We start from the raw sequence: 18929 nt of genomic DNA, 5'->3' as shown, positions 1-18929 counted from the left end.
TGATTTTGAAGCAGTTTGATAAATAATGACATGATTTCGAAGTCAGTTAAGTATGACATAATGCCCTAGGCTCTAGGGCATTATTTTGAAAAATTACGCCCTAGGGTATTAAATTTAAATAACTAGTTAAATACTGTCAAGTTGACAAATAACAACCCAAGTAAAACTATGGTTACCACAATTACGTTACAACTATTGCTGGTAAATGTACTTATTTGAAAACTAATTAATTCAAAATTCCTTCAATTTTTTGCCTATAAAGAATAATTTAGTCGGACATTAAATGTTGAAGGCACCACAGGTATTAACGATAATATCGCTTTCAGTCAACTTATATCCCTCAGGCCAAAGGCCCTCGGTATATACACCATTGACCTCAAGTGTTATTATCCTTATAATACCTTTGGTACCTTAACTATAATCTCACAATCAGCCCATAGAAGGTGTCAAACAAATAAAATATTTGGGAATCATACTTGATAATTTATTAACAATTAAACGATTACTTTATTGATTACAGTAAATTTATTTAATGGAAATTAAGGTAATAATAATAATAATGTTTATTCAAAAATAATCAAATATAAAATCTTCCTGAGACTAAAAACATATTTAAGTGTATAATTAATAAGAATTAACATAGGAAGCCACAAGGAAATAAATCTGCACGTAGCTATAGCCCAAAGTAACTCCTGTTATTTATCCAAATCTTTACTAGTCAAACACATTTGTTTTGAAATTCCAGCAGTTTCTTCTTTTTATACCTTTTAAATATCTGGTGGTTGTTCCTAAAACAAAGACATAAATAAAAATTCTACATTGTGTACCATAAAAAAATCATAAAAATGCGGAAAGTATCACAAGAATAAAGAAAAGTCCCAGATATAAAATTCACTATTAAAATAAAAATAGTAAATAATTATTTATATCTGATACTTTTCTTATTGGAACTTCTTTCTGGTAACATCCTTAATCTCTGACTTTTACAATTTATAAGACAAGAGATGATGAATAAAGAAAGGGAAAAGGACTCTGCAGTATACAGTTACATTCTGCTTTCATTAATCTAGAAAAAAGATCAGAAAGATAATTCAAAGTCCGAAATTGTAAAAGTCAAAAAGAGATTAAGGATGTACCAGAAAGGGGTTCCAATAAGAAAAGTTTCAGATTTAAATAATTATTTACTATTTTAATAGTGAATTTTGTATCTGGGACTTTTCTCTTTTCTTTAAGAGATATCGCTGAAGCATCCTAATAGTAGATAACTATTTTTGAAATTCCACTTAAATAGACATTTTGATTTCGTTTTGATTCAGAGGTGTGCAGGCAGCTCCACTGGGGACGCCGTAAGGCAGAAACAACTGTCTGGAGATTGTGTATCGCCTAGGTCCGTGAACTTAGCCCGAAAAAGTCGGGAAAAAAAATGCGATTGATGCCATTCGTTTGTCCATTGATTGTCCACCATTTTATTTCGTTAGTCCACCCATCAATTCTTTTTTATAAACAAAAATTTTTTTTCGGGCTAGTTTCACAAATCCACAAATTTTCGAAAATTTAAAAAAACTCTTGCTATATTGTTTGTCCATCGTTTGTCCATGTTTGTCCACCACATAATTTTTTTTGTCCACCCTCTGAAACAACCCCCTGTTAATTGTAATTATTTTTTTATTTCTTAATTCGGGCTAACTTCACGTTCTCTTAAATGGCCATTTAAACGTTAATTCGGGTGCAGAATCACAACTACCCGTTTGTCCACCCCTTTGCAGCGTTTGTCCTGCCCGTTAAAGTGCGAAACAACCCCCTCGTTAATTGTAATTATTTTTTTTAATTCTTAATTCGGGCTAACTTCAAGTTCTCTTAAATATGTATTTAAACGTTAATTCGGGTGCAGAATCACAACTACCCGTTTGTCCACTCCTTCGCAGCGTTTGTCCAACCCCTTAAAGTGCGAAAAAACCCCCTCGTCAATTGTAATTATTTTTTTATTTCTTTATTCGGGCTAACTTCACGTTCTCTTAAATGGGCATTTAAACGTTAATTCGGGTGCAGAATCACAACTAAGCGTTTGTTCACCCCTTTGCAGCGTTTGTCCAACCCCTTAAAGTGCGAAACAACCCCCCTGTTAATTGTAATTATTTTTTTATTTCCTAATTCCGGCTAACTTCACGTCCATTTAAACGTGTATTTTAAAGTTAATTCGGGTCAAGAATCACAACTACCCGTTTGTCCACTTCATCGCAGCGTTTGTCCAGCCCCTTAAAGTGCGAAACAACCCTATAGTTAATTGTAATTATTTTTTATTTCTTTATTCGGGCTAACTTCACGTTCTCTTAAATGGACATTTAAACGCTAATTCGGGTGCAGAATCACAACTGCCCGTTTGTCCACCCTTTCGCAGCGTTTGTCCAACCACTTAAAGTGCGAAACAACCCCCTCGTTAATTGTAATTATTTTTTTATTTCTTTATTCGGGCTAGCTTCACGTTCTCTTAAATGGGCATTTAAACGTTAATTCGGATGCAGAATCACAATTGCCCGTTTGTCCACCCTTTCGCAGCGTTTGTCCAACCACTTAAAGTGCGAAACAACCCCCCTGTTAATTGTAATTATTTTTTTATTTCTTAATTCGGGCTAGGTTCACGTTCCCTTAAATGGGCATTTAAACGTTAATTCGGGTGAAGAATCACAACTACCCGTTTGTCTACTTCATCGCAGCGTTTGTCCAGCCCCTTAAAGTGCGAAACAACCCCCTAGTTAATTGTAATTATTTTTTTATTTCTTTATTCGGGCTAACTTCACGTTCTCTTAAATGGGCATTTAAACGCTAATTCGGGTGCAGAATCACAACTGCCCGTTTGTCCACCCTTTCGCAGCGTTTGTCCAACCACTTAAAGTGCGAAACAACCCCCTCGTTAATTGTAATTATTTTTTTATTTCTTTATTCGGGCTAGCTTCACGTTCTCTTAAATGTGCATTTAAACGTTAATTCGGATGCAGAATCACAACTGCCCGTTTGTCCACCCTTTCGCAGCGTTTGTCCAACCACTTAAAGTGCGAAACAACCCCCCTGTTAATTGTAATTATTTTTTTATTTCTTAATTCGGGCTAGGTTCACGTTCCCCTAAATGGGCATTTAAACGTTAATTCGGGTGCAGAATCACAACTGCCCGTTTGTCCACCCTTTCGCAGCGTTTGTCCAACCACTTAAAGTGCGAAACAACCCCCCTGTTAATTGTAATTATTTTTTTATTTCTTAATTCGGGCTAGGTTCACGTTCCCCTAAATGGGCATTTAAACGTTAATTCGGGTGCAGAATCACAACTACCCGTTTTTCCACCCCTTCGCAGCGTTTATCCAGCCCCTCAAAGTGCGAAACAACCCCCTAGTTAATTGTAATTATTTTTTTATTTCTTTATTCGGGCTAACTTCACGTTCTCTTAAATGGGCATTTAAACGTTAATTCGGGTGCAGAATCACAACTGCCCGTTTGTCCACCCCTTCGCAGCGTTTGTTCAGCCCCTAAAAGTGCGAAACAACCCCCTAGTTAATTGTAATTATTTTTTTATTTCTTTATTCGGGCTAACTTCACGTTCTCTTAAATGGGCATTTAAACGTTAATTCGGGTGCAGAATCACAACTGCCCGTTTGTCCACCCTTTCGCAGCGTTTGTCCAACCACTTAAAGTGCGTAACAACCCCCTCGTTAATTGTAATTATTTTTTCATTTCTTTATTCGGGCTAACTTCACGTTCTCTTAAATGGGCATTCAAACGTTAATTCGGGTGCGGAATCACAACTGCCCGTTTGTCCACCCTTTCGCAGCGTTTGTCCAACCACTTAAAGTGCGTAACAACCCCCTCGTTAATTGTAATTATTTTTTCATTTCTTTATTCGGGCTAACTTCACGTTCTCTTAAATGGGCATTCAAACGTTAATTCGGGTGCGGAATCACAACTGCCCGTTTGTCCACCCTTTCGCAGCGTTTGTCCAACCACTTAAAGTGCGAAACAACCCCCCTGTTAATTGTAATTATTTTTTTATTTCTTTATTCGGGCTAACTTCACGTTCTCTTAAATGGTCATTTAAACGTTAATTCGGGTGCAGAATCACAACTGCCCGTTTGTCCACCCCTTCGCAGCGTTTGTTCAGCCCCTAAAAGTGCGAAACAACCCCCTAGTTAATTGTAATTATTTTTTTATTTCTTTATTCGGGCTAACTTCACGTTCTCTTAAATGGGCATTTAAACGTTAATTCGGGTGCAGAATCACAACTGCCCGTTTGTCCACCCTTTCGCAGCGTTTGTCCAACCACTTAAAGTGCGTAACAACCCCCTCGTTAATTGTAATTATTTTTTCATTTCTTTATTCGGGCTAACTTCACGTTCTCTTAAATGGGCATTCAAACGTTAATTCGGGTGCGGAATCACAACTGCCCGTTTGTCCACCCTTTCGCAGCGTTTGTCCAACCACTTAAAGTGCGTAACAACCCCCTCGTTAATTGTAATTATTTTTTCATTTCTTTATTCGGGCTAACTTCACGTTCTCTTAAATGGGCATTCAAACGTTAATTCGGGTGCGGAATCACAACTGCCCGTTTGTCCACCCTTTCGCAGCGTTTGTCCAACCACTTAAAGTGCGAAACAACCCCCCTGTTAATTGTAATTATTTTTTTATTTCTTATTCCGGGCTAGCTTCGCGTTCTCTTAAATGGGCATTTAAACGTTAATTCTGGTGCAGAATCACAACTACCCGTTTGTCCACCCCTTCGCAGCGTTTGTCCAACTCCTTAAAGTGCGAAACAACCCCCCTGTTAATTGTAATTATTTTTTTATTTCTTAATTCGGGCTAACTTCACGTTCCCTTAAATGGGCATTTAAAAGCTGGCCCGAATTAAGAAATAAAAAAATAATTACAACTAACAGGGGGGTTGTTTCGCACTTTAAGGGGTTGGACAAACGCTGCGAAGGGGTGGACAAACGGGTAGTTGTGGTTCTGCACCCGAATTAACGTTTAAATGCCCATTTAAGAGAACGTGGAGCTAGCCCGAATTAAGAAATAAAAAAATAATTACAATTAACAGGGGGGTTGTTTCGCACTTTAAGGGGCTGGACAAACGCTGCGAAGGGGTGGACAAACGGGTAGTTGTGATTCTTCACCCGAATTAACTTTAAAATACACGTTTAAACGGACGTGAAGTTAGCCTGAATTAAGAAATAAAAAAATAATTACAATTAACAGGGGGGTTGTTTCGCACTTTAAGGGGTTGGACAAACGCTGTAAAGGGGTCGACAAACGCTTAGTTGTGATTCTGCACCCGAATTAACGTTTAAATGCCCATTTAAGAGAACGTGAAGTTAGCCCGAATAAAGAAATAAAAAAATAATTACAATTGACGAGGGGGTTGTTTCGCACTTTAAGGGGTTGGACAAACGCTGCGAAGGAGTGGACAAACGGGTAGTTGTATTCTGCACCCGAATTAACGTTTAAATACCTATTTAAGAGAACTTGAAGTTAGCCCGAATTAAGAATTAAAAAAATAATTACAATTAACGAGTGGGTTGTTTCGCACTTTAAGGGGCTGGACAAACGGGTAGTTGTGATTCTTCACCCGATTTAACTTTAAAATACACGTTTAAACGGACGTGAAGTTAGCCTGAATTAAGAAATAAAAAAATAATTACAATTAACAGGGGGGTTGTTTCGCACTTTAAGGGGTTGGACAAACGCTGCAAAGGGGTCGACAAACGCTTAGTTGTGATTCTGCACCCGAATTAACGTTTAAATGCCCATTTAAGAGAACGTGAAGTTAGCCCGAATAAAGAAATAAAAAAATAATTACAATTGACGAGGGGGTTGTTTCGCACTTTAAGGGGTTGGACAAACGCTGCGAAGGGGTGGACAAACGGGTAGTTGTGATTCTTCACCCGATTTAACTTTAAAATACACGTTTAAACGGACGTGAAGTTAGCCCGAATTAAGAAATAAAAAAATAAGTACAATTAACAGGGGGGTTGTTTCGCACTTTAAGGGGTTGGACAAATGCTGCAAAGGGGTGGACAAACGCTTAGTTGTGATTCTGCACCTGAATTAACGTTTAAATGCCCATTTAAGAGAACGTGAAGTTAGCCCGAATTAAGAAATAAAAAAATAATTACAATTAACAGGGGGTTGTTTCAGAGGGTGGACAAAAAAATTATGTGGTGGACAAACATGGACAAACGATGGACAAACAATATAGCAAGAGTTTTTTTAAATTTTCGAAAATTTGTGGATTTGTGAAGTTAGCCCGAAAAAAAATTTTTGTTTATAAAAAAGAATTGATGGGTGGACTAACGAAATAAAATGGTGGACAAACGTGGACAATCAATGGACAAACGAATGGCATCAATCGCATTTTTTTTCCCGACTTTTTCGGGCTAACTTCACGGAGCTGTATCGCCTCTGGATTGAAAGGAAACATAAACTGTCTCTTCACTATCACAAGAGTATTTTAATATTTTTATTGAATAAAAGTAGTCAAAAAAAAGGACTAGTTGGTGGAGCGAAGAGATAAAAATAGCTGTGAAAGAAAAGAAAGTACCATGGAGAGCTTATCTAGAAAATAACAGTTAATAAGCAAGGAAGCTTGTGAAAGAAAAAGTTAAAAAAGCTAAATTGGAACAGTGGGAGAGATTTGGAGAAAAGATGGAGCAAGACAGTAGTAGGACAAACCAAAAATTGTTCTATTAAGGTCTGAAAAAATGAGAAGTAAATCAGGTAGTACTGTCGTGCAAATAAAAAAAAAAATAAAATGGAGAAACACTTACCCAACCACAAGATATAGTTAATAGATGGAGTAAATATTCCAAAGAGTTGAGTAATGAAATAACAATGGAAGAATTAACGGAAGCCATTGCAAAAATGAAAAATGTTAAAGTGGCAGGAATAGATAATATCAAAACACGATTGTTGAAATATATGGGGGAATCTGCATTACACTACTTACACAAATTACTGATAACAATTTGGAAACAGAAACGCATCCCAGAAGATTGGGCAACAGCAGTAATGGCTCTTCTGGTAAAGAAGGGAGGTAAAAAAGTAATGTTCAAATTATCGAGGTATTTTCATGCTAAGTGTACTGGCTAAGATTTATGAATGAACACTGGAGATGAGACTGAGAAAGAAAGTGGAACATCAACTAGACGATGCACAAAAAGGTTTCTGACCGGGCACAGTGTCCAAGATCATATCTTTACTATAAGACAATGGAAAAAGCCTTTGACAAGGTACCCGGACATCACATTTGGAAAGGGCTTGAACTGTTCGATGTTGGAGGAGAACTAATTGATGCAAGTAAAATTTATGTACTGGAACATTGTGCGAGCATTAAACTGTGAATCAAACAAATTTGCTAATACACAAGGAGTAAGGCAAGGTGGAGTTTTAAGCTCACTGCTATTCATTATATTATATATATGAATGAACCAATAAAAAAAATGCAGTAGAGTCCCGAAAATTAGATTTAGGTTACCATTGATTAAAAAGTATAACTCTGAGTAAATGTGTATCTGCAGATGACATTGCATTGATACCAAGTTCAGAGAAATCTTTACAAAGCAACCTAAATTTATAGACGAGAGAACTTGCAGAAAAAGGAATGAAAATAAAATTAGCAAAGACTAAAACCTTACTTATTTCCAAGACACCGAGAGAAATCCATATAAACCTAGACGGAAATTTAGTAGAACATATGAATGATTTTGAATATTTATAAACTATAATAGACAAAAAATGCAAAAAAAATGAACAACAGAATTGCTAAAACATCACGATTATATCACTCCCTCACTACAGGTTTCATTAGCAAAAGAGAAATTAATGAGAAGACAAAAGGGACAGTATATTATATACCTCCCTTCTCTGCTTCATGGAAGTGAAACATGGCTGGCTTTCCTAATAATTAAGCTTGAATTATCACATTTTTATTATTATTGTAGACATTTAAAATCCTTATTAATTGAATTACATTAAACTTACCACTTATAAAATGTTTACTTTTCATATTTTAATTTTAGTTCCCTTATATCTGTTCTTCTTGTGGCTTTTATCCATTGTCCCCGGCTTTGTTTGGATAATTCATTTAAATGTATTGCATGGGGAGCCTTGGGAACAGTACAAAATAAGACTTTTCCCTGTCTGCCCTACTCGCACAATTTACAACAATAAAAGTTACATGTATAAGCTTCCCAAGAAAGAAAAACTGATAACTGCTATGGACTAATTCAGTTCTGTAGGCGATAAACTACTTTATATTTGATTTGCTATCACAATTTCGCTGCACAATCGACAATAAAAACAAACAGGATATTCTTTACAAATGTAAATATTAGGATTAGGTTATGTTATGTGCCCCCAGTTAGGCCATATTCGGAAGTTCCTTGTTCCTTTGCTTGATTGGCACACCGATAATTTTCGTTTAATACTGTCCGCTGTCATGAGCCGCTGTCACATCCGCTGTCATTTTACACTCAAATGTCCATAGAATTTCTTACACTTACACTCAAAAGTGTAACACTAAAAAACAAAGGAACAGACCTAATATTTCATCTCTGTTTGTAGTTTCTTTTCCAGTTCTGTTTCTTAGTTTGTTGATTTCTATTTTTCCTTTTTGTACGCTTACGTTCTTCAAAACTTTCATGTTCTTATTTTGCTCTATTGCTTGTTTTGTTTTTTCTACATTGTAGTTTCTTATGTCTTTTCTTATTGACTTTGTGATAGTCTTATTTATTTGATTTAGCGCTTCTTTGCTGGAACTTGTATCTCCTTTCATCTGTCGTCTTAGTTCTATAAGGGTTTTAGTAGGTTGACTTAGTTTTTCATCTTTTTGGTTTGTTGGACAGTATTTAGTTTGAGCCTGTTGTATTGTGGTGATTATTTGCTTGTTCAGTATATTAATGTCTGTTGTTGTTGTATCTTTCAATGTATCATTAATATATTTTTCGAACTCCTGAATATTAGTTGGTTTTACCCATTTCTTTGTGTGTTTCTTATTTATCATTTTGAGTCTTTCCTTTTCGATCGATATCGTTATTTTAGCTCTTACTAACCTGTGATCACTGCTTGTGCTGAACTGGTTTAACACATTTACGTCTTTAAATAATTCTTTTTTATTTGTTAAGAAATAGTCGATTTCGTTCCTTGTTTTTCCATCTGGACTTTCCCAGGTCCATCTTCTGTGTTTTTTCTTTTTAAAGAAGCTGTTCATTTGATAGAGATTGTTTTCCAAAAGAAAAGTTAACAGTTGTTTGCCTCTATCATTTCTGCCTTCGCTTCCAAAATTTCCCAATATTATTTCAGAGGGGTCTTCCTTGGTACCTATTTTGGCGTTGAAATCACCGCCTATTATTAAGAAGTGGCCAGGATTTTCCTTGATTGCACAGGATATTTGGTCGTAGAATATTTGGACTTCTTCATCTGAATGGCCTGTAGTAGGTGCGTATACTTGAATGAACTTTAGGATATATCTGGTGCTCATTTTGATGTTTAAGTAGACCACCCTTGTTGATATTTGGTTTATTGACACAATTCTGTTCGCAATTCTTTTGTGAACAAAGAAGCCGACTCCTCCGACTGTCGATTCCTCTTCTCCTTTGTAGTACCACAGATGGCCTGATGGGAGTGAGATAAGATTCTCTCCTTTTTTTCTAACTTCGCTGATACCCACAATATCCCAATTCACTTTTGAAAGTTCTTCCTCCATTTCTTCGAACCTTTCTTCGGTAGAGAGCGACCGAGCATTATATGTGGCGATGTTGAGGTTTATATTTTTGACGCACTTTGAATAGGGTTGGTTTACACTGGTCGGGTTTGTGGCATTTAAACACCGTGCTTGCCTTGCATGTTGGTGAGTATTCATATTTATTCCCACGAGTAGCTGGGGATCGTTGTCGATTCCTGTAGAGCCCCGCGTACAGGAACAAGGCTAATTTTCAATGGGATTTCGCCCGGTGTCCCAAGAGCATCGTTAGCGGCCGCGTGACGTGCGACCATTCAGTTTTTAGCACGATAGCTTCCACCTTAACTTACGGATTTTTTGCATCTGGTTTTCTCCATATTTTGTTGGGTAAGATGGGGAGGGAAAAAGGTGTATATGGGAAGAATCTGTAGTAGAAAGAAATATAGTGACCCGTCTGCCTTCGGAAACCTAATCGCCATTCGGGGTCGGAAAAAAACAAGAGTTAGCCAAGAGAGGCTGATAGAAAAGATTAAAGACATTTCGCTCAAGACAAGTTGAAGAAGAGTAAAATGTGAAGGCCCTTATGATCCGCCAGGTGCGTTTCATAAGCGTATGAGTATTGGTACGCTTTGTGTTCCCGCTCATACTTCGGGGTGTTGACTACAGACTGTATGGCTCGTCCAGCATGCCATAGCATGGAGGATAAGGTTCACGTAAATTTTACTATGTAGACACCCTAAACTCCATGGTCTGACAGAATTATGTTCTTCGAAATTTTTAAATGTTTTATTTATTTTATTAATGTTCCAGACGCATTTGAAAGGTAGTATAAGTCAATTATTATTATTACAGTTATCACTTAACTTTATCTGCAAAAATCCGAAGGGCACCTCTCACATCTAAAAATAGACGGGTTTTCACAATAATTGCCCCTGGTCTATAAATGTATAATGCTAATGCAAATAATAATAAACAATGGGTAAAACGAAAAAACAATAACCAATATTTTAAACTAAAAACTACATAAGAAAGCTCTGAAATTAGTCTTACCACCATCACAGAAAAAACCAATAACCTTCTGCTCTATTACATATATGTACATATAAATCAGATATCAACAAAAATAGCCAAATACATAAAAAAGATAGAAATAATACCAGCTGTCAGAACAAACAACACCTTAAGCAAATAAATTAAGAACAAAACGAGACAAATTGCGAACTGACTTGTGGCTGTCCAAAAATTTACATCGGTAAAACTGCCAGAACCTTTGACAAATATATAGCAGAACACAAAATACACTTTCATTAATAGAAAGAGAGATTCTACGTACGGACTTCATCTTCTAGATCATAATTAGAGTTCGGATTTAAAAGCATAAAGAAACCCAAAAAAACAGCTTAAAAAGCATAACGATTTTATGAAAAAAAGCATTATATTATAAAAAAAAAGCATGAAAATAGGCATATAAATTTTGACAAACCATTTTTTTTTTAGAAAATATATATATTATTTCTAGGCTTAGCTTAAAAACTAGTAAATACCTATTATAAATTTTAAAAATAAAATAGAATAAACAAAAGAAAAATAGATAACTAAAACAAAAATGCTAACCTAATTTTTATCGACACGCTTTAGATTTTTAGATGAAGGAAAATATATCATTTTTGTTTAAAGCATGAAATAACTAAATACTCATTTAAATCTTCCATCGTAAAGTTTCGACGCCTGTCACTCAAAACCTTTTTGTATGTCGAAAAGCTTCTTTCAACGTTCACACTGGTTATCGGTGCATACTTATACTTTGCCGCTACTGCTGGATCCATATTTATATCTTCAACGTGTTCTTCATTTAAAACTGAAAATATTTTCTTCATCTTTTGAAATCCTTCGTTTTTTGCTAATACATCTTTGACTTTTGTTAATACTATCTGACCAATTTTTGCAGGGATACCTTCCATCTTTTTTTTCAAAACTGTTTATTTTTGGGTCGACTTAACTAATGAAATTTGCCGTTTCTCCAAATATTTTATTGTTTCACTCACAAAACAAAAGTTGCTTTTAATAAAAGCAAGATTGTTCTGTAATTCTGTTTCACCTAAAACATCCTGACAATATTTTATCGATTTGCTAGCATTATCCTTAAGTTCCAATACGACACTTTTAAAATTTTCGAAATATTCGGCGTAGTATAAAGCTGCATCTAACCATGTACCGCACCGAGTTAACACTGGTTCCGGTGGTAATGGAGTGTCAGGGCATCTTTCTCTAAAAAATTGCACCCTTAAAGGAGCTTTAATGAATTTTTTTCCCATTTTTTATCAACTCATTAACAAGTGGAAATAGCAGCCGTATAGTCTCAGCAACGCGATTCAGGCCATGTGCTAGACAGGTACAATAAATTAGATGTGGATAAAACACTTTAAGATTTAATGCTGTTTTGATCATATATGGTGCAGCGTCGGAAAGCATTAATATTACATATTTTGTTGGTGGACACAGCCTCGGGAAGATAAAAATTTGTTAAAGCTTCATTTACGAATCTTGCAACTGTATTGTTACTTGTTGCTTCTAGTTCTTTTGAGCACATTAAATAACCCTTCGTCAAGATATCTTCGTGAAGTACGCCTATGATTAAATTAGCGACGTACCTTCCACAAATATCTATAGTCTCGTCCACAGCAAACTACATGTAATTGTTCTCCACTAGTGTTTTTACTTTTTTTTCTGGTTTCCTTGTAAACGTAATTAAACATATTTTTTCGCAGAGTACTTTCATCCGGCACATGTCTTTGACAGTACTTTTCCAAAAATGATTTAAAACTTTTATTTTGCAATTTATTTAGTGAGAGATCAGAGTCCACCATTGCACTGCATAGATCAAAATTCAATTTCTGCTGTTCGCAAATGCAAAAATGATAATAGTATATAAAAAAGCACCAAATAAGCACTAAATTATAAAAAAAGGCATAGAAATTTAAAAAAAGCAAAAAAAGCATAAAAAAGTGCTATCAAAATGACATATTTTTGCATATTTCGTTCATATTTAAAAAGAATATAGTACTGCTTGTATCATTTACTATAAGCATTATGCTTAGAAATCCGGACTCTAATCATAATCATTCTTTACTGAACAGTTACAAATTCTTCATATTCAAAGTAACGGCCTTGCATCCAATTTTGATATATCCGCTTCAGGTCGTCCGTCCACCTTGTTTGTCGTCGTCTTCTATTTCGAAAGGCGTCTTGTCTGGGTCACCGCTCGAGAATATGTTTTGTCCATTTGCCGTTCTTCGTTCCCGCGATGTACCCTACCCAGTTTCATTTTAAGGTCGATATTATTTTGATTGCGTCGGTTACTACCGATCTACGGCGCAATTCTGTGTTAGTTATTTGGCCTCTCAGGGTTAATCCCAAACATGGACCGTTCCATTGCCCTCTGTGTTGTTCGAATTTTGTTTGAGGACGTCTTAGGCCCAAACCAGACGGCTCACTCTGCAGCGCTACTCTGTGGATCCACAAAGAAGCTTCCGATGATTTACCGTGGGTTCTTATGTGAAGTGGACGTCGCACCCCAGACGAGCGACTGTGGCCAGCCACAGTCGCCGAGCCTCACTGCTAGTGGCGTCCACTAGTGGCACGCCATTCAGACGGACCACTTTTGCAGCTGCTGCAGATGTTTACGAGAATTTATAGGGTGAACACCTAAAATGAATTTCAATTCGGAACGGTTTTTGATTGAAGTGCAAAACAGACCAGATATATGTGATACAAGACCCCGAGGGCATATTTAAAAGGAAAAGCGTGGGACCTCAACTTTGAATTATTTGTTTCTGATTTTAAAGAAGGTAGCCCTATCGAAAAGAATAAATCCAATAAGCAATGTTTTCTCTATTTATATTAATTTACATTTTATTATACATTGGATGCATTTGAACTGAACAAAACAAATACTTACAATCTTGTTTGTTTATTTATGTTAAATAGTGGGGTCCCATCCTAGGCCAAAAAACGTTTTATTGTTTGTTGTAGAAAACAAAACGATTAGTTATCAGTTAAAAGGGGATTGCAAGCTAACATGTTTTTCATTTTCACTCAATAGTCAGGTTGTATCAAACTATTTTACGCCTGTAGGATACCCGATGTACTGGTTGATTTTCTATGTGCTTCTTTCTGTGATATAGCTGTTTTTGTCTGGTTCTTCCTAATTCAATTTATGGAGTTTATTGGTATTTTTTCAAAAGCGTGGAAATATAAAATATTTAAAACTATGGACATTACAAACACAGATTTTGACAAACACTCTTTTAAAAAAAAATATTAGCCGGAAAGTTTTTAATCATTTGATTAAACTTACCGTTTTTTCTCACCAATTATATTGAACGATGCACCCTTCCAGACTATCCACTTCGCAGCGTAGTCGCCGGCGCTAGAAAATCGCCTGTTTCAGCCACTCTGTGGATCCACAGAGTAGAGCTGCAGAGTGGCCCGTCGGGTTTGGCCCTTAGTGGCCGTTAGCGTTTTCGCACCATAGCATAGGTTAGAACCTGCAGCACACACTGATCAAAGCCTTTTCTCTTTAAGCAGATGGGAAGAGCTGGCTTGAAAACATATCTTAGCTTTCCATAAGCGGCCCTAGGCAACCCTATTCTAAGTATTAGATCATTGGTTTGTTTATCTTTACTAAAGCGAATTTGTGCCCCATATACATAATTGTATGCTGATGTTTGTTCTATACTTGTTCCAGTTATGTTGATGTTCTCACTCAGAACGAGGTTTGTCATCACTTGTGTTTTTTAGTTGTTGATCTTTACACCCACTTGTATAGAGGCATGGTAGAGCCTTTTGCACATTTAGATCAATGCTGTCTGTTATCAGGACTATCTCGTCTGCGAATCTGAGGTGACTAAGTTGCTCTCCATTTATGTTTACGCCCTTGGTCTATGTTCACATGCTTAAACATGTATTCCAATAATGTTGTGAACGGTTTGACAAAATGGTGAATGTTGAACTTGTGTGTATCTTTGTGGCTGAGGCGTGCCGAGGCATTATCATAGATATTTTTGATGACGGTGGTATAAGCGTGATCTATTCGACATTATTTTAAAGCTTCTAGCATTTTCTGGTGGTTCACTATGTTAAACGCTTTCTCATAATCCGCACATATTAGAACGACGGGTTTTTTGTACTCTATACATTTTTAGCTATCTTTATTAGAATAGATTGTAGTAGATATATTGTAGTTGTATTGCTGCCGATAAACAGTTTGGACCCAATTCATCGACAGCTTATCAGTTGTAATTTAATTAATAAAAATATTGTTTCTTTATTAGTTCTTGTCTTAAAAAATAATCTTTATAAAAACAACTTTGGGGATTGGCAATGCTTATATTGCAGGACGCCATTAAATGTTATTCACTAATCCGACAAACTTATTTTTACATTACGGTATATTCCTAAAATATCCACTTTTAACCTGTATATTCCGTTTATCTACACATTCTCTTGGCTTTTCTCTGTAAAATAGTGCAACACTTCTGGTCAAAAATCCCAAAATAGCGCAATCCCGAAGTAATAGAAGAGTCAAACGTGTTAAAGTGGCAATTTTATATCGAGGCCGCTTCTTTCTATCCAGATCGAGGAATAAAAACTTCCATCGAACGGGAAACTCGAATATGCGATAATAAAACGTGGAAGTTGCCAGCCATTGTCAAAAGACAAATGGACATAATTTGCATTGGAAAGTGATAACGGTTCTTTCGAACTATATTTTATTAATTCTGAGTTCGGGAGCGAGGAGAAATGTAAGTTGCAGATATCGGGAACACGTACTCTAGCTAGATAAAATACTTTGTAATATTTTAAAAACGAGTGCCGCAATACGTATGAATCGAAAGGATTTACATATTAAATTGGTAATAAAAATAAAATATATCTACATTTATGAAAGTTGCAGGAATTGTTTTTAGCATCAAAAGATTTTTATTACTGTAGTATGTGTGTATTACTGTATTTTTATTACTATAATCAAATTAAAAGTGGATTGAAAGTGGGCACATGGAACGTAAGAGGCCCCTACGAGGAAGAAGCATTAAGAAATTCAGATGAAATATGTGAGAAATATATAATCAAAATAATGGCCTTGCAAGAGACCAAGCAACTGGGAAATGAGATAATAAAAGTTGGGAGTAGTAACTGACTTTCAAGCAAAATCAGAAAGACTGTGCTATTTAAGATTGCCCGGGAAATATAGAAAAATCAGCATAATTAACGCACATGCTCCTACAGAAGAGAAAGACTTGGAAATAAAAAATGAGTTTTATGAACAACTCGGGGAGCTAATTGGGAAAATACCAAAATATTATATTAAAATAATTGTGGGAGACATGAATGCGAAAGTAGGAAGAGAGGATATGTATATGAATATAACATGGGGTAAAAGAAAGTAATGACAATGGAAAAAAACTAATAGAATTTTCAATGAAACATAACCTTAAGATAGTAAGTACACAATTCGATCATAAAGACGTACATAAAATAACCTGGATCTCTCCTGATGGGAAAACCAGAAACCAAAGAGAACATGTTCTAATTGAAAGAAAACACAACAGATCCGTGACTGATTGTAGAAGCTACAAGCAGATGCTGACAGTTATTATAAATTGACGATAGTTAAACTTAATCTAGAAATTCCTATACTACCAAGAAAAGGAAAACAACGGAAAAAGTACCAATTAGAGCGCCTTCAAGATAAAGAGGTAGCAAAAAGAATAGAGGAAGAGATAAACAAAAGATTGGGAAGAATCACAACGAAGAATGTAGAAGAGGAAGGGGATATAATACAAACAGCCGTGATAGAAGCGACAGATCTTAGCATTGGGAAAGCAGAAAAGAAAAGAGAGAACAGCGGTTCGATGAGGACTGCAAAAGAATTCTAGAGCAGAGGAACAACGCAAAAATGGATACCATTAGAAACAACACAGAAAAAAGTAAAGAAAATTATAAAAACCAAAGAAGAGAAGCTAAACGATTATGCAGGTAAAAGAAGAGATAATTTTTGGAAAAACAACTAGAAATAATAGAAGAAAACTATGCCCAAAAAGAGGTTAGAAATTTTTATGGATGGAATATTTTTTTGGTATAGTATTCTGTAATTTTCCCTTTTTGATAGACCGCAGAATAGCTTCGGTCTGATTGCTTCAACGATAGAAAGTACACCAGAGCTGCGTTCCTAGACGCATGCAAAACATTTGACAGAGTCTTGCACAAAGAACTAATCTATAACATTAAGAACCATGATTACAGCTATGTCATGGCAGTGCTACTCTCCTCGTAGATCGCCAAATGAAGATGCAGGATTCGCACAGAACAAGTTCTCTCCGAAGTCGTAATTCTGTAGAACGGAGTACCATGTTCTGTCTCCACTGTTATATAACATATACAGACCCTCTCATCCCAGTACAATAGGCACCATAATAAGCCTGTATGCAAACGACACGTCAATAGTAGCCAAGCAAAGAAACCAAGACATTCTTCTTCTTCTTCTTCAGCCTGTGTTCGTCCACTGCTGGACATAGGCCTCTTCCATTTGCTTCCATCGATTTCTACTCTTGGAAATTCTCATCCACTGTTTGCCCGCGACTTGTTTGATATCATCTGCCCACCTCTTCTGCGGTCTGCCTACTCCTCGCCTGTTCTCTCTTGGTCTCCAGTTTGTTAGTCTCTGTGTCCATTTTTCGGGATTATCTCGGGAAATATGTCCGACCCATTGCCACTTGAGCCTTGCTATACGTTCTGCGACATCAGTAATCTTTGTTATTTCACGAATGTCGATATTTCGAATTTTGTCTATTAAACTAATCCCTAGCATGGCCCTCTCCATCGCTCTTTGAGTTGTACTGAGCTGCTCTAAGGTTTCTTTGTAAAGGCCATGGTCTCCAGTTCATATGTAGTTACAGGCAAGATACATTTGTCATAAACTCTACGTTTTAGACACATTGGTATATCTCTATTCTTCAAGATAATGCTTAACTTGCCGAAAGCTACCCAAGACAATTGTATGCGTCTTCTTATTTCGGATATTTGGTTTTCCTTGCCGATTTTGATGGTATGTCCAAGATATATATAGTGGTCTACATTTTCAAGACTGACGTTGTCAATAACAAGATTAGTTTGTACATTACTCATTATTTTTGTTTTCTGAAGATTCATTTTGAGACCTATTTTATTTGACTGCTGGTTTAGTTCCTTCATCATTTGCTCCAGTTCCTTGATATCTGTACTGAATAATACTATGTCGTCCGCAAACCTCAAATGACCCAAACGTACACCATCAATGTTTAGACCTTTTTCCTCCCAGTCGAGCTGTTTGAATACATTTTCCAATGCTAAGGTAAAAAGTTTTGGTGAAATAGTATCACCTTGTCTAATACTTTTACCAAGGCGTATTTTTTCGTTTTTTTTGGTCTTCATTGATTTTGATGTGGAATGTGGCCTGTTCATAAATTTTTTTAATGAGTGTAGTGTACCGTGAATCTATTCGAGCATCCCTGAGGGCTGACAAAAAGGACCAAGCTTCAATACTATCGAAAGCCTTGTGAAAGTCAATAAATGCCATATGTAAGGGTACATTATATTCTGTGGTTTTTTCTACCAGTGTTCTGATGGTTTGTAAATGATCGTTAGTACCAACCCCTTTTCGAAATCCCGCCTGTTCAACCGGTTGATATAAATCAAGTTTTTGTGTTATGCGGTTGGTTATTATTCTTGTTAGCAATTTGTATAAATGTGACAACAAACTTAGGCCTGTAGTTTTCAATATTAGTAGTGTCTCCTTTCTTGTGTAAAAGTATTATTTCGGCGTTTTCCCACAGATTGGGTATTCTTTTCTCTATTAGACACCTATTCAGCAAAACTTCTAGGTTATCTTCTGTCCTCATCGTTCTGACAGGTAAGTATTATTACCAAGACATTAGCAACTAGAAACCTAAAAGATTGCGAAAGTTCTGCGAACTTTCAAAAGGAAGGCAACAGTGCGTCGGTAATTCGACACTGACAGTGACGTTTATACTATCAAAAACAATAATTTCTATACACAGTTTTTTAGTAGTTCCAATGTGACACAAAATCTAGGCACGGGATAAAAAAGTTTATTTGAAGAAAGTGTATTTTTTTTGTCTTTCTTAATATTTTATTTAGTTATAGAGTAATTTCC

At 36.1% G+C, this 18929-nt stretch overlaps 1 long non-coding RNA gene across 1 annotated transcript; it reads right to left on the bottom strand.

Moving 5' to 3' along the window:
• Nucleotides 1-462: 462 nt before the first annotated feature.
• Nucleotides 463-8579, bottom strand: LOC126879545 (uncharacterized). Its single transcript, XR_007696111.1, has 2 exons — nt 8017-8579; nt 463-788 (listed from the first exon to the last, which is right to left on the bottom strand). It is a non-coding gene; the product is annotated as an uncharacterized LOC126879545 (long non-coding RNA).
• Between the last annotated feature and the right edge of the window lie 10350 nt (nt 8580-18929).

This window comes from Diabrotica virgifera, chromosome 2 (genome assembly GCF_917563875.1).
Source record: "Diabrotica virgifera virgifera chromosome 2, PGI_DIABVI_V3a".
NCBI lineage: Eukaryota > Metazoa > Arthropoda > Insecta > Coleoptera > Chrysomelidae > Diabrotica > Diabrotica virgifera.
Note: the sequence above shows the minus strand (reverse complement) of the source record. Positions and strands in the feature narration are given on the sequence as shown.